General features: G+C 40.0%; 1 protein-coding gene across 7 annotated transcripts in view; it reads right to left on the bottom strand.

Annotated features, from left to right (window-relative positions):
- Nucleotides 1-17423, bottom strand: part of Epb41l4a (erythrocyte membrane protein band 4.1 like 4A) — a 773501-nt gene that overhangs the window by 384678 nt on the left and 371400 nt on the right. For 3 of the 7 annotated variants that reach the window (XR_016535218.1, XR_016535226.1, XR_016535231.1), the window contains exon 27: nt 688-817. The gene's annotated coding sequence lies outside the window, so the exon portion shown is untranslated. Of the gene's footprint in view, nt 1-687; nt 818-11705; nt 11901-12441; nt 12616-14591; nt 14764-17423 lie in introns of those variants that run through there. The other 4 variants (XR_016535220.1, XR_016535224.1, XR_016535219.1 and 1 more) reach the window with 4 other exon arrangements.

The raw sequence follows: 17423 nt of genomic DNA, 5'->3' as shown, positions 1-17423 counted from the left end.
TTGATGTATGTCAATGTAAGGTGGGGAACACATTTGGCAACACGTAAATGCTTGGAAAAAATGGAACCTCTATGGTAACAATGGGCTAAATCCCTGGGAAAAGGCTACCGAATGTCATGCAGCTGTTAAGAAGAATGAGCAAAATGAAAGCACGTTTAAAAACTGGCAGGCAATGTTTATGAAAGGAAAACCTAGGTCGGCCTCATGGTCCAGTCTGCTCTTGGGCACATACCTAAGAGACACGAGCACATGCATCACCAAGAGATGCATGCTGGTCATTCCAAAGTGGCTGTGTTGGTAAGATCTCTAGAGTGGAAGCCTCTCAAGTTGCCCGTCCCGAGGAGAATAAGTAAGGGAATACTAGTATAGTCACCTGACGGCATACCACTAAGCAACAAAGTGAAGAAACAAGTGGAAAGATCAGTCCACAAAATCACATCGAAATAGCACTCTGATGTGAAGAGGGAAGGGAGAGAGAACCAAACATGGTTAGCTTGTAGGAGATTTCTGTGTTTATTTTTGTCCCTAAGTTATTGCAAAGGTGATGAACAGGTAGGTTACTGTTGCAGAAATAAGGTCATGAGAACTTTTCTTTTCAGACCGCGTTAGCCACTCCTTCAATTTCTTCCATTTTCCCTTTCCCATCCCCTTCCCACCCTCAAGTTGTAAAGCTCTTTTCCAACTTACTGTCTAGTGAGTCTCATTCTCCTGTTATTCTGTCCTTTGTCCTGCTGATTCTGCGATTCCCTTTTCTTTCTGCGGGTCAGGTGCACTCGGAGGCCATTTCTAGACTACCTTCCATCATCGCAATTCAGGTCTACAATGACAGATGTAAGACAAGAAGCAAAACTAATGGAAAGGGGGCAAGTTAGAGTAGAAACTCCTTCTGGGGAACAAAAGCAACTCTTCATAACGTGATGGAAATGTTCTCCATCATGAGAGAAATGGGGAAATATGTGAATATATGAAGATACAAAGTGTATCATGGATACTTTGAAGATTCATGCAATTCCCAGGCAGGTGCTCTATCACCTGAGCCACACTCTCAGCCCTTGATTCAGGTACTCACTTAGAAGGCAGTTGAAAAGGAGGCAGTAAAGCGACAGAGAGAAATCACGAAGACAAGAAGAGGACAGCCGCTCTCTATATACTCAAACCTGTATATGTTTGAGATATGTGTATTTCTCTCTCTCTAAATTCATTTATATAAACATATACAAATCATGTATAGAATCTATATGCTTAAGCATAAACATGTTTGCATCGATAAGTATGTATAGATACACATTTCCATTTACATGCAAGTGTCTGTGTGTGAGAAAGAATCTGCAAAGTAGACTGTTCAGTGAGAGCCTTTCCTAAGGTTCTCCTTGAAAATCTGAATACATAAATTTGTGTTTCCTCACTTCTCCCATGTGACACATAATTAATACATTCCTGATGCCTAAGAGAAATTTATGACACACAATGGAAGCCTTAGCGTATGGGAGCTTCATCTTCTCCAGGAACCCTCAGTATGAACATGCATTCTGCTGCATTTGATGTTGGTGTGTTCTCACATGTGTAGTTATCACAAGAAACTAACAGCAGCTATCTCTTGAGAGGCACCTAGTTACTAGTTCCCTTTCCACCAGGGCCCTGGGTATAATTCTAATCATGCACCCTGTGTGTCTCAATTCACCGTCATTTCATTTCACCTAAGATAGGGAGAAGACATCAAGGAACAGATAAAATGATGTTTTGGGGTAGTTGCACATCAAAATGGTGATGTGTGTGTTTGTGCCATTTAGCAATGAGAGTGTTTTATCTCGTATTTTTATGAAAGAATTGATTAACATTGATTTTTACATCATATTTCAACTGACGTATTTAACAAACAATTATTCAAGAAGGGAATCACTATATGCAATCACTGGTACTTACATTTTAGAACATAATTTGTTTTCAGTTTTAAGGCCAAAATAGTATTTATATGAATTTGAGTAATTGAATTTTTAAAAAGTAAGCATGTTTCGGGAATGGAGCCTGGTTTCAGTTTAGAAAAGTTCTAGAACTTGTCAATGAGGGCGAAATGGAGAAATTGGTGAGAGATATCTTTTAAAGCATGACAAGTTTCCAACAATACATTACTGGTAGTCCGGGTCACATTCCTCTTGTAGGAGCGTGTCATCTGATTGCCCATGCAAAGATCCCCATGAAACAGACAGATGAGGGTGAGAAATGGGGAAGGGTTCTCTTTGCTCTACTCAGAACTCTAACAGTTGGTAAAATATCCAAAGAGCTTCTATCCGTAAGTGAAGCAAGTTACAGAAAACCCAAGAAACGGAAACCTGATGGGTAAAAAGCCTTGAAGTGTGTACACAGAGGTTCAATGTGCAGGTAAGCGAACACGTGCGCGTGCAAACACACACACACACACCCCGCAAAAATTGTCTTTATGACCTATATCCACCTACTCTTTGATAAGGGAACCAAAAAGCAGAATGGAAGAACAACAGCCTCTTCAACATATGATACTGACAGAACAGGATAAACACCTGCAGAAAACTAAAGTTGGATCCTTCTATGTCACCATGCACCAGGATTAACCCCACATGGATCAAAGACCTTGAGGGAAAGGCAGATATCCTGAAAACTATACAAAAAGAATTAGAGATACACTACGCCTCCTTGGCGACGTTGAAACATTCTTAATAAAGAAGCAGAAACACAGCAAATTAAAGCAAGTTTGGACAAATGCTACTGCAGTAAATTGCAGAGCTTTAGTATGGCAAGTTAAATAGAAAGCCCACCGAGTGGGAGAAGATCTTCACTAGCCATACAACAAAAGGCCTCCTATCTAAAATATATGTAGAGCTAAAAGAAATGGAATCTCTCCAAAAGGAATCTTCAAAGAAACAACCATCCCATTCAAAGATGGGCCAAAGACTTGAACGGAGACTTCTCTGAAGAAGAAATAACAATGGCCTCTAGGCACATGAAGAAATGCTCACCATCTCAGGCCCTAAAAGAAATGCAAATCGAAACAACTCGGAGGTTCCACTTCACTCCAGTTAGAATGGCCACGATCCAGAAATCTAATAACAACAGATGGTGGTGGGGATGTGGCCAGGAGGGATCACTACTACACAGTTGGTGGGAGTGTAAACTCTTTCAACCACTGTGGAAAGCAGTATGGTGGTTTCTCAACAGTGGAACCTTTGGGCTCAGGAGTTTGGCCTAGTGGTAGAATGCTTGGTAGCACGCAGGAAGCCCCAGATGCGATTCCTTGGTACCACATACATAGAAAAAGGCCAGAAATGGTGCTGAGGCTCAGGGGGTAGAGCCCTAGCCTTCAGGAAAATAAAGAACCCAAGGACTGTTCTCAGGTCCTGAGGCTAAGCACAGGACTGGGAAAAAAAAGACTAAACATAGAGCTCCCCTATGACCCAGCAATTCCACTACTTGGCATTTACCCAATCTTGCCAAAACAAGGACATACTAAAGCCACTAGCACAAGGATGTGTACTGCAGCACTATTTACCATAGCAAAGGTATGCAAGCAACCCAGGTGCCCCTCCCATACTTTGTCCTTGAACTAGTGTTTGGTAAGAGAAGTCCTGTAGAGCAGGGCAGCACGTGTGACATACCAGGCTGCCTTTGGCCTTGGGCCCTCCAACTGGAACCTAGTGTTCAGCATGGCTTGGTGAACACTGGATTCTGGTGGGGTTCCTGGGAGTTCAGCAGGCTTCAAAGGGCATATTGTTGGAAAGCAGGACCTCAGCATCGATGTGTGGATGCCATAGCTCATCCTTGTCCCCTGTCATGTCAGCCACTTTCTAAGCAAGGTTCTCAGATTGAATAGTGCAAGTGTCGGGAATAACATTCCCTAGCACAGGTCCCAGGATGGACTTCAATTTTTAAATGTACACTGAAGGGTTTGGATAAGAATCTGCATATAGGAAGCTACACCGCTGTGGGAATATTGTGTTGTCCAGAGGGATCGGGCAAAGCTTCTTTAGGAATTTGAAAAGGCTTTGAGTGGCCAGTGCCGGGAACCAAATAGGTGTTAACTGCAAAACTTTGATTGAAAATACTATCTGTTCTACCCCACGATGACCAGTCTGGGATATCTTGTCTGGGAGAAAGAACTTGACTAATATCCTTTTTGGTAGAACAGCCTGACCCTCTCTGATGTCCCAAACCTGACTCAAGCACATGATGGTAGTTAATAGGCAACCCACTTGGGTTAACCTCCTTCTCACTGAAGCATATATAAGCAGCTGTGTAAAAAGAAACTTTTGAGACCTTGATCAGAATACTGTCTTGGTCTCCTTTCTCGTGTCTGTTGTCTCTCTCATTCAGGTTTGCTCCTCAAGTTCCAGTTGACTACCCTGCAGGCCAGGGGCAAGTGGCGGCCAACGTGTGGCCCAAGGAACGGAAGCCAAACTGAACGCGTCGCCCACTGGAGCAGTGCTGCCTCACCAGATTGCCACTGCTAAGCAGTTATTTGTCACCCACCACAGCGAACCCACCTGTGCTGTATGTCCAGAAGGTAAGAGAATCCACGCGATATAGGACAAACACTTAGTAAACATGAATTGTTTATCCACAGGCTTAAGTCCTCACTCAAGGCAGGAGGAACACAGGTTAAGAAAAAGCAACTCGTAGATCCACATTGGGGCCACTGCAGAGAGCTTGCTTGCAATACAGGTCCATGAAGAAAAAAAATGTAAATTAGTAAAGGAAAAATGTAAAGTAGAAAAGAAAAAATATATATGTAAAGTTTTTACAATAACAAGCAGCCTATTATGACAAAGCTGAGGCCAGGGGCAACAGCAATGTCTTGCCTGAAATTCAGACTGCCTCCCAGGATTTATGTTCCTCCTAATAGCTCCTTAGCAAACAGCAGGCCTCTTGCCATTCAGCTACTGTTCTTAAAGAGGATCTGCCCAATAATCTCTAGGATGAGACAAGATATGGATGTTGCGGCATTCTATGATGAGTGCATTAAATTGCCCCTCAATTCTAGGGGCCACAGTTAATTTGGAAATCACATGATCCTGTATGGATGGAGCAGTGGCCTTTTGGCAAGAAAAAAAAATCAGAGCTATGAAAATTAGTATAGAAACAGCTTCAAAATTCCCTATTTTTGTTATCAAAAGTGTCATGAAAATACAGGTTTATACAGCCCAACCAGGGCTCCCAAGTCTTTCATTAGTTCCTAATTATTTGTATGCTATTGAGATAAAGGGTTGTTTTTGTTTCTTTTTTCCTGTTCCCCTTCACTCATTGGATAAGCAATAGTTTGTCTTTACCACCCCTCCTCTTAATAAACTTTTTTGGGAAAGATGCCCAGGTAAAAAGCAAAGGCCTCCGGAGGTTAGTAAAAATCGGCCAACTCCCTGTATGTCTGTGTTTTGTTTGGTTTTGTTTTGAAAGTGCACTGTGGGCCTAAAACAGAGAGGAAAAAGCTGGACGCAGCGAGCTCTCTAAGGCCTGGGTGGTCAGGGGACGCCTTGACCCTCCCCCCCCCTTTTTGGGTTTCTTGTCCATAACCGGGCTTGTCTGAGAGTCCCATCAGCAAGACATGTCTAAATCTAAATAAGCTGTTTGGTGAGAACATTCATCTGAATTCATGTTTTTGTGTTAAGTGTAACTGATTGAGTCCAATTTTGTTGTTATGAGTCAATGTCTGGTTCTGTTTGAGAGCTTTTTGTAGGTAGGTTAGGATAGCCTCTGCCTGCTGGGTACAAGGGAACGGAAATCTCCCTAGGGTAGGCACCCCCTGAGTTCAGGGCCCTATGGTCTTTCCTTCACTCTGGTAGTTTAAGGCTACACATGCCATCAGAATTTTAGGAGTTACTTAAAAGTCTCTGCTTCTGTCTTGTTCTTGTTACATGTTTTTCTTTGGGTATTTTTCCTTGTCCAGTTTTGTCTCTGAAATTGGTACCAGTTCTAAACATGATCCTTGTGGTTTTTCTGTGTGTGCTCGTACACACATCTTTTTTATCTATTTAAATATTTCTGAGAAGTAAAAGTTTTGGCCCCTCCCACTCGGCTGCAATCCAGGTGAGCCAAGGCCAGACAAAGCAGTTGCAGGCTTAGTCTAGTTTCCTTTTTCCTAACAACCTGCTGAAGTGACAGTCTGGAGACAGTTGGTGGCAGGACACAGACTTCAGTCTTAGTTCTCCTAGGTTTAAGACTCCCACCCAACTTTCATCAGCAAAAAGTAATATGTCTGATATCAGAAACAAGCTCTGGAAAAATAAATTTCAGCTAAGTTGCCTTGTTAGAAAGCTTTGTTTTAAAACTTGGTTGTCACCTGCAAAAATAAGATTGGCTAAAAATCTCTTGACACTAAAACTTCCAGAAAATGTACGGCTGATATTTGTATGCTTTAAGATCTTTGAGCATGGAGTGTGTGTGTGTGTGTGTGTGTGTGTGTTAAATTGTCAGCATAGTATGTAAAACAATGGATAAATTTATACTTAAAACACAAAGGCAATTGGGTAAATCTAAGTTTGAACTTCAAGAAAAAAAATTAGGTTTGAATGTTTCCAATGTTTCAAAGGATTATTGCATTGTTTTAAAGAGGAACTAATGAAAAGTATTTCCCTAGAGATCCTAAAATCTGCATTCAAAAAAAAATCTGGAATTGTAATGCATAGAGCTGTTTACATTATAAACATTGTGTCCTGTCTAGCACAGAGGTATTAGGGAATTACAAATTCATTTACTTGAGTTAAAATTTGGAGATAAGTATCAAAATATGTTTATCAATGTCAGAGGTGATGTGATTAGTGTTTCTTAAACTGCCCCCTTACGCAAAGTTAAAGATCTACCACTTGAGCCACAGCACCATTTCTGGCCTTTTCTTTTTCTATGTGTGTGGTATCAGTACCAAGGAATGGAACTTGGGTCTTCGTGCTTGCTAGGCAGGCACTCTACCCCTAGGCCAAACTCTCAGCCCTTGTACATCATCTTTATAACAACAATTAAAATGCATGAAAAGAAACAAAAATAAAAATAAAAAACCATCTATCAAACTGATATAGCAAATTCTAAGAGTCTACTAAAAAACATAATATAACATCTTATATATTCAGCAATAAATGAAGCAAAATGGGCTTTCAAGAGTACTTAGCTATTCACCAGCCTTTGCCTAAGTAATGCTCGCTAGATAATGGTAAAAATATGTAATAGCAGCAACATGTGATTCAGAGGAGAAACCAATGGCATTAAAATAAAAGCTACTTATAAAGAATCTAAAATCATCTACCTGTTAGTAAATGACTTCTTGGCTTAATGCTGATGTTTTATAATTACTCCAAAGAAGCTCTTTCCCCTTTGACTTTCAGAATTATTGCCCAATCTTTCATAATTGTTGTTTGAGGATCTCTCTTTACACTTGACTTCAAAACAAAATTACTGACTACCATGAAACAACATATATGTATGTAATACCATGCTGAAATGTGGGAATGGAGCATGTATTGCATATGTGAATAAAATATAGTCATATGATTAACGAGAAAATCTAACTCTTTCCTCTTTACTCTTCAAGGCTTTAAAAGAACACCTATCCTATTCTTGTTTTAGGCTTCTCTCCCTACATAGTGCTGCTGTGGTTTGAGTATTGTTTGTCCCCTCTGAAATTCATGTTGAAGTTGAACCTTCACTGAGAAGTATTTAGTAGGAAGAAACAACCTTAATGTAGTTTCATTGGGACCTTTGGGCATTAATTAGGATTGGATAAGATCATCACATTGAGTCCCAATGATTCCATACTGGGGGATTTCTAAGAAAAGCAAGAGATAGAGAAACAAAAACGGAAACTACAGAGCATATGAGCACACTTGAGTGTACATACACATTGAAGATAATTATCTATAAGCCATGGAGAGAGGCCTGGAACAGGTCTTACCTTGTGCCTCAGAAAAATCCAGCCCTGCTGATATCCAGATTCACACTTCTAGTTTCAACTACTATGAGAATAATAACTGTCTGAGCTGGGCAAAGTGGCTCATGCCTATAATCCTAGCTAATCAGGAGGTTGAGATCTGAGGATTGCAGTTCAAAGCCAGCCTGGACACACTGGAGACCCTTATCTCCAATTAACCACTAGAAAATGGGAAGTGGTGCTGTGGCTCAAAAGGTAGGGCTATAGCCTTGAGCTGAAGAGCTCAGGGACAATGCCCAGGCCCAGAGTCCAACCCCCATGACTGACAAAAAAAAAATGTCTGTTGCTTCAGCCAACCCTTCTTCAAGTAAATATAGGCACCAAAAGAAGTGTGTAGAAAGTTTTAAAGATGCCAAAAGGACAGACTGTAATACAGCAGGAAATATGGAAGTTCATTAAGAGGATATGTGGAAGCCACAGGTTACCTAATAGTACAGCTGCCACAAATGCCTGGTAAAGGAAAGGATTAATGTTAGGTCCTGCTGAACCGTACAGAAGGTGTAAATTAAAGACAATTACTTCACCATTCCTAAGATCAAAAAAGAAATAAATGAAAAAGCACTTAAACAGATGAACTTTTTTAAAAAGAATTTGCCATAATCAAAGTATATGAGGGTACTATGTTAAAATAAATACTTCTAACATTTGAACATATAGGACATTTAAGTCTTTGAAACTCACATTGACAAATTCCAACATCCTCATAATACTTTGCTTTGCTCTTTGAAAAATCATGCAAAATAAAGAAGATTGTAACACAGGGCACAAAGGTTCAGGGGAAAGAATTTCAAAAAAATAACCAAATCATTGATCATGATATATATTTCTGTGTCAGTTTTTATAATTATCAAATGCCTTCTAATAAATACTGATATGTAAATAACAACACTGAAAAAAGTCAGTGATAGAATTTGGCCTATTGTTTCTCATTTGCAAAGTAGAAAATACATGGGTTATAGCTATATAATTATCTGAGCCACTCAGGTTGAACTTTGTATCTTCCTGGATAAGACTAACAAGAGATGACACAAGAAAAGAGCATAAAATATTCAAGTTTAAGTTGTTTCTGCTCTGGTCATCTTCATTCCACTATCCTGCCTATCAGAGCAGTACAATCTTCCATCTAATGTCTCATGGAAGAAAATACAACTATCTATCATTTATAGTGGATTTAACCATCCATTGTAATTTCATGCTAAGGATCAACTCTCTGCTTGTTTCCTTGCTGGTTGAGTTAATTGTTTTTCTCTAAATGCATTCTTCATCAAGGTTTGCTATTATTTTTATTAGTTTAATTCTAAAAGAAAGGAGACAGAACCTATATAGGTGACAAATAAGGTTAAGGACACAAGGACTAACAAGTTGTGTCAGAAGTTACTGCTGGGTGATATATGCATAAATTGTAGTAAAGCTTGTGGGAAGGGAAGAGGCATCCTGGAGCAGTTGGCAGGACAACAGGCAGTCTAAATTACATCACTCATTTGGTCGTTCTAACATATGACAGTGATTAGCTCTCCAAAAACAAATGCAAGACTAACTAGTACTCTCATAAAAAAGAAGCTCCCATCCTTAAGATTTCAATCCTACTTGCTGTGAATTTCAATACAATAAATAATAATAATAATATAGATTGTTATACACAATAATAATATGAACTTGTTAAAGATTATTGATTTCACTTAACAATACACAAAATGTTCAATATTCTTACTTTTGTGCCTTTGCAATTTTAAAGGTAATCTGCAGAAACTCAGTTGGACAATTTATTCATGTTACATAGCAGCAAAATTCTGGAAACTCTAGGTCAGCTAATAATTGTTTTCAGAATGAAGGATACAAATGCTCTAGATTAATAAGCTGGCCTTTGCTCATAGCATATAAAGCATATCTCTGATTCTGTCATTTTCCCATTAATTTCAATTTTACTATTCCAAAACACAGGAGGAAGCTCCTATAATCGTTGGAAGACCTAATGTCTCTCTTATTCTATATGTTTTTAAAAATAATTACCCCAAGCCAGAAAGAAAGAGAGAACCTAAAAGAGAGCAAGGAATAACGCACTATCATGAGTAATCATCACTGGAAATCTGCTAACATGCTTAGGTAAAACTCTTTATCTAGATGTGGGCTCTAGAAGTGGGCTTCTTTTACATTCTCAGGTCCTCTGAATATTGCAAGACAGTAAAAAGCCTTGGACTAACAATAATTTTTTTTTAAAATCTTTGCAAGAGGGCTGGGGATTTAGCTCAGCAGAAGAGTCCTTGCCTGGCAAGTGCAAGGCCCTGAGTTCAGTCCTCAGCTCTGGGGAAAAAAAATCTTTGTAAGGACTATGTTAATCAGTTTTACATTGCTGTCAAAAAGCAAGTGCTGAGACAATCGCTTATAAAAGGAAAGGTTTATTTTGTAAGTTTCAGCCCTGTTTTGTTGACCCATTAATTCTGGGTCTTTTGGTGAAGCCACACATAATGGCAGAAAAATGTGGCAAAGGAAACCCATCCACTTCAGGGCTGAGATTTAAGAGAAAGAAGAAGCAGAGTGCCTAGTGTCCCAATACTCTCTTCAAGCTCCAATAAGCTTCCTTCACTAGGCCTCACCTCCTAGGGATTATAATACCTCTAGCACAGGCTCAATACATGGGCCTATAGGGAACATTCTGATACAAATTATAGTAAGAACCATAAGTAAATTCCTTACTGCCAATCTTTAGGTCTATCTTTATTCATATCACATCAGGCTGTCCTAAGTGTACTGCCCTTCTGTCCTTTGTATTGAAACCCACCTAAGTTAGCCTTTACCTCTCTGATCTCACTTCTCTTACCCTAAATCCTTTTTAAAGTCATCTAACATACCTTGCAGAATATAATCAGTGTGTGTGTGTGTGTGTGTGTGTGTGTGTGTGTGTGTGTGTGTGTGTATGCTGCGGTTTAAACTCTAGGCCTCTCACTCTTGCCTCTCATCTTTTTCACTCAAGGTTGACATTCTACATGAGCCACTTCCATTTCTAGCTTTCTGCTGATTAACTGGAGAGAAGAATCTCTCAGGATGGCTTATAACCTTGATCCTCAGATCTCATCCTCCTGAGTCACTAGGACTTACATGTGTTAGCCACCAGCACATGACTCAGAATGTCACTGTTGTAATTAGTATTCATTTGCCTTTTTCAAGATTTCATTATTCCAGTATTTCTTTGTGAAATAATTTTTGTATCCTGTGCAGGTGCTTGCAATAAACTTACTGCACACCTGTCTCCAGTGGTCCAGAAACAACTGAGACAGGATCCATCAAAAGAATTACACAGCATTTCTCCCTATCGAGACAGTTTTACTTTCCAAGATTTCACAAACCTATAATGCAAAAACCTAAGTGGAAAATCCCAGAAATAGATCACTAATAAATACATCACTAATCAAAGCTAAGTCTTAAATTATAGCATTCTGATTCGCTTCATTAAATGTCACCATTATGCTCCTTTCCTAGAACCTGAATCACCCATTTGACCATGGTATCCACCCCACATACACCATAACCTATGTACGAACACATTGGTTACTTGGTAGCCTGATATTTACCAGGTACACTGTCACAGTGGTGGGGTGATTGTGTTCAGTAACCCTTATTTAGGAGCCCAATGCCTCATTATAATGCCTACATATTTCCTTCATTTCAACTCATTATGGAGGCATACCATCAAAAGAAGAAGGGGGTATACAATATAGTCGGGTTACACCACATACAGATACCATGAACCAGAAATATTGTAGGCAGAAAATTCATCTTTAATGAATATGAACAATTTTTTTCTTTTTTTGTAGCTCTCTAAACCACAGTGTAATAACTATACAGCATTTGCATTGTATTAGGTATAGCATGCAACCTAGAAATAATGTGCATTGGAGCCTCCATGAAGTTGGAACATCTCTGGATGTTTATGTTCTCAAAGGATTCAGGAAACAATCCTCTATGAATAATGAGGAACAAAAAAGAGAGACAGTCAGACTGAAAACAGACACAGTGGCAGAGGCAGAAGCAGAGGCAAGACAGAAAAACAGACTACATTCATATAGCTCTTACAGCAATATAATTATAATTATTTTATTTTTAGGTGCTGGGGTTAATATCTTACGGTTATAAATTAAGCTTTGTTTTAGGTAGTTATATATAGGAAAACACAGTATGTACAGAAAATGTTTGCGACTACCTGAGGTCTCAAGTATCCACTGGGGGTCTTGGAAAGTGGTCTGGCAGATCAAGGAATACTACTGTATTCCACAATCCTCTTCTTTTTTTTTTTTTTTGCCAGTCCTGGGCTTGAGCTCAGGGCCTGAGCACTGTCCTTGGACTTTCTCAAGGCTAGAGCTCTACCACTTGAGCCTCAGCACCACTTCCGGCTTTTTTCTATGTGTGTGGTACCGAGGAATTGAACCCGGGTCTTCATGCATGCTAGGCAAGCACTTTAACCACTAGGCCAAACTCCCAGCCCTCCACAATCCTCTTCTTACCATCTATTTCCTCCACCACTCACAGTGAGTGATGGTCCTTACTTGGGAGCCAGTCAAGTTGCAGTGAAATGCAAGATATTCTGGACCTCTTCCCAAAGACAAGCCCCATTCCACTGGACTCAGCATGGAAGATGTGGACCTAGTATCGACAGTCATCTTGCCAACCCATGAAACCTGAGAATGAGGCCACAGTGAATGATTCAGAGCAGAAATGTGGTGCAAAGTCATGATGAGATCTCTATACTACCACTTTTATTATGCTGTCAGGAGTGACACTGTACATACTCTGAGAAGAAGTTCCTGGATATTTCCCAATAGTTCCAATAGTGTCTAACACAGTTCTAATACTGCTCTAACAAACGAGGGAGAGAGATTGTATATAGAGATTCCCTTCTTGAATACTTGTTTGTTAAACATGTCATTTGAAATATGATGTAAAAATCAATGTTAATAAATTCTTTAATAAAAAATGGATCTAAAATAAAAGATTGCCACCATAAAAAGGGAGGACAAGAGAAAACTAGGGAAGTAATAAACAGGTCTTTGTTCCACATTCTGCTCCTACTACCAGATGAGGAAGTATATAATCTAGAAGGTATATATTGTATTTCCTTTCCGGTGGCTCAAGGATTTTAACAAACTTTTTCTGTCCCTACACACAGTGTACTTTTTCATATGCTAGTCAACTGAAGATTTAAGAAAGTTTCTTTGTAAAGAAAGTTTTACCCTAACTTTCACAGAGTTTCATTAAGCGTTCATTTCATGGCTATCTGACATGAAGGTCTCCTTGTATGACTGTGTTGCAAGAACTATGGTCAGAGGAAAAGAGAGATTATGATTCAAGAGTCTGTATCAGATTGATACATTTCCTGGGGAAAATGTTCTACTGTAGCGGGATTTGAGCACATCTCAGAGGAATGCCCCAAGTGCTACTACAATGAACATGACTCACATTTGCCTCAGCAACACGATGCCAGGCTCTGGTCTTCACAAAGTGTCATAAAATCGATGGGGGTTACAGAGAATTCCTAATGCCAGCATGAAAATGTATAAACTTTTATATTATATTCTTATAAAAATTTACCCTGAGCCTCATTGTAGTTTCCACTGAGGCAAGTAAGAGTAAGGACCTGTTGGTCCCCGTGCCTGGAACTAGAGCACGACCTCAGAGAACCATCGTGATCTCAGATACATTTACATTGTAGGCATACTGATACCCAAGCATGATTCGGGCTAAAGGATTCCTTCCTCCTCTGGCCAGGCACTGGAGAAGTGGTAGAGATAGCCACCTGACTGGAAGGGGCCATGGAGCTCACTCACTGGGAAGAGCGTGTTGGTGGAGACCTGTATCCATCAATGGCCATAGGCCAACTGGGACAATGTGGATGTAGGGAGCACCGCATGGGAACATTGCTGCTTCAGGTCCCCAGGTTCCCCTTGTGTTTGGAAAGAGCTGAGAGGTCATCCATGGACCCACTGGGTGACATTGACTAGAGAAGACATTCCTCCAAGAGGACATCCAAGCAACCGGGCTCAGAAGTCCTGTCTACAAGCTACCAGAGGCTCAGCTAATTCTGCCTCTTCACTCTCCAGTCTAGGAAAATTTTTTCTAATCTTAGGGAAATCCCAGTTCTCCTCCGAGCTTCTAATTATTCCTTTCATCCCTCAAATACTCGTAGTCCTCTAAAGACTTAGAATTTTGGAACACAATTCTGGAGACGCTTTCTACATTAACACTTCCTTTTCCTGAGGTGATGAGTTCAGAATTGTCCATCTGTTCCAATGGGGAGAGGAAAGGGTTGCCAAAGGAACAGAAAATAAGCAACTGTATTAGTATAGTATCTCAACTATATTACTCCACCACCTTCTCCTGTGGAATTAAATGTTTACATCAATTCAAAGAAATTTTACTTAGCATCCAGGTGTTACTTCTCACCATACTTTCCTTCCAAATATACCTGCACCCCAGGCAGAGACCTGAGTCTAAACTCTAATTAGATACATAAAGCAGCCCCCAATGACAGGAGTAAGGATCTACAGAGATGACGGCAAATAACTGGGTCCAGGTGAGTTCTTCCCCTCAGAATGCCCATCTGGGGCTACTCATGAAATTCCCCCACAACCAATCACCAATGGCCCTTCAGACTCACCCATTATTCACTGCACAAAGAGGAGGCCTTGAATGACTCCCTGTGTGGGACAGGAGAAGAATTGTTGCTGACGTTAATCAGAAAGCAAGCGATGGGAACAGAGTTCCTGGTCTGAATCTCCATCCTAACGTCTATCCTGAAATCTGTGACACTGGAACCAAGCTTCAGAGATCTGCAAAAACAAGGAGAATTGGAACTTACAGGGACCATACTCATAAATAAACTGATTTGTTTGATTTTTCTATCTGTTTATTTTGCTGGGACTAGAACCCAGGGCCTCACACATGGGAAGTGCATGCTCCACTACTGCACTCCTCGTCTAGCTCCTAGGCCTAGACTCTTGAAGGTGTCCATGTCTCCGTGTGTCTGGTTTTCTCTTTTCTGGGATGTTGTTCTAGGAACCTAATGAGTCAGGTATTCCTCCAGTGATTTTTCCTAGGTGAAAGTTGTCACTAAAATGTTATTTTCTTCAAGATGATTGGGAGGAGGTGACGGGAGGAAAGTGGGGACAAAAACATGAGAAGGGGTATCAATGTGTGAGTAGTAATGCACCTACTACCTGGCGAATGTAACTGTAACCCCTCTATACATTATCCCAACAATAAAAAATAAAATAAAATATTTAGCCAAAAAAGAATATATGGAAACAAGGGGTTTATCTTGTGTGATTGTTGTTCTTAATGTACTATGTTATTTCTCTTCTTTTCTACCCTTATGGCTAATCTCATGTTGTTACTGTAACTGACTTTGTTACCTGGTATATTGAATATATGTTTAATTGCTTATTTGAAATAGGGAAGGGAAGGGGGAAAACAAGATGATTGCGAGGAGGTGGGAGGAGGGAAAATGGGACAAAAACCTGAGAAGGGGTATCAATGTACGAGAAGTAATGTACCCACTTCCTGATGAATGTAACTGTAACCCCTCTATACATTATCCTGACAGTGAAATTTTTAAAGGAATGAAAAAACTGTTATTTTCTTATAAGTGTAATAAAATGGGAAATGTGCTTTTGCTTCTCCAGAGTCTTAATGCATCATCTTCATGCTTTCCTAAGGTTGAGAGTAATCTTATCTCCTTCCTCAAAAGAATGGCCACTGGCTGTGGCCCAGGCCACTGCACGAATTCATAGCACATTAAGAGGATGTCCTTTTGGCAGGACTCCAGGATCTTCCTGTCAGGGGAGCTGCCATATAAGCTGCCTAAGTGAAGGCATCTGAGAAGGATGACTGGGGTAAGTGCCCAGCTGTGCTGTCTGGCAGGGCCTGAACTGCTGCTGGGATCAGTCCCTTCTTCTGCAAATGGAAAGTCCATTCTAAATTCAGAAGCAGAGAAAGATACTTGAAAATCATATTCCATGTGCCTTCCTTGAAACCTGCCTTCCTGGTACGTGTAGAACTCAAATGCATTCATGGGCTCTCCTGAAGTTGCCTTGCCCTCTCTTCCTTCTGCTCGCTCCCCCAGGATGCATATTTGTTGAACCACTTCCAGCCTGACCTCACCACAATCCAATGGCTTCCCTAAGAGCAACAACTGCCTCTTATCACAGGCACAAATCCTAGAGTCCAGGGGTTATGGATCTGAGGCTCATAGACATGCTGCACAGAAACCTGGTGACAGGAAGTAGGACCTAAATATGCATAGACAATTGTTCCCCAAAAAGCTCACATAGCCCACATCCTACATTCGAAATGTCATATCTGCCTGGAAGCTTCCTATCATGTATTCCTGAAAGAGTGAATGAAGACATTCAAGAAAAATATAAATATGTAAATTACCAATAAGAAGAATAAGGGAGAAACCATGTCGTTAAGTGACAACATATTCAACGTTATTAGAAATAAAGCATTCAATCCATCCGCAGGTTGTTTTGATGCGTCCCACTTCATTTTTTTCCCTTTGCCCATTCCAATTAACTGAAGCAATTTGATGTGACTGTCAAGTACCGCATGTGATAGGTGGCCTGTAAAATAACCCTCCATGATTCTTGCCTCCTCACACTCATCCCTTTTATAATCCTCTTTCTTTGAGTGTAGGCTGAACTAGTGACTCACTTGTGACAAATATAAAGTGACAAAAGTGATAAGATATCATGTCCATCATTTGGTTACAAAATGACTATGATTTCCCTCTCATTCTAAGAGAAGCCAACTGTCATGAGCTCTTCTTTGAAGAGATTTACAGAGCAATGAACTAAATGATGTATCTGTAGCCAGTGAGGTTCTGAGGGCTACCACTAGCCATGTGTGTGATCCTGGAAGAAGATTTTTCCCTATAAAGAAGTGAAATACAATATCAAAGAGATAGAAACTACTCAGATGCCCCACTACAGATGAATGGATACAAAAAATGGCAGATACACACACACACACACACACACACACACACACACACACACGATGGAATTTGACATAACCAACAGGCAAGATAAAATAATGGCATTCACTGGGAAGTGGATGAAACTAGCGCAAATCAAATCATGTTGAACGAGGTAAGTCAAGACCAAAGGAACAAAAGGTGAATGGTCTCCTTGATATGTAGATATGAGATCCAAACAGTACAAGAGCAATGTCTCAATATTCAGGCACCCAAGGTCATTGACACAGTCTTGGAGATAAAAGTATAACTACACAGACATAAAAATCTATGATTGGGTTTATACTCTATATACAGAATGTTATATTGATCAATATGTATCCATGACATACAAACTCTCAGCTTAATTTTAATTACGATCTAATATTTATGTGTCAGTGATAGCATATAGAGATTCCTTTCTTGAATACTTGTTTGTTAAACATGATATTTGAAATATGATGTAAAAAAATCAAT

The sequence above is a fragment of the Megascapheus bottae genome, chromosome 4 (assembly GCF_031878675.1).
Source record: "Megascapheus bottae isolate mThoBot1 chromosome 4, mThoBot2.hap1, whole genome shotgun sequence".
Lineage (NCBI taxonomy): Eukaryota > Metazoa > Chordata > Mammalia > Rodentia > Geomyidae > Megascapheus > Megascapheus bottae.
This window is presented reverse-complemented; position numbering and strand designations above follow the sequence as displayed.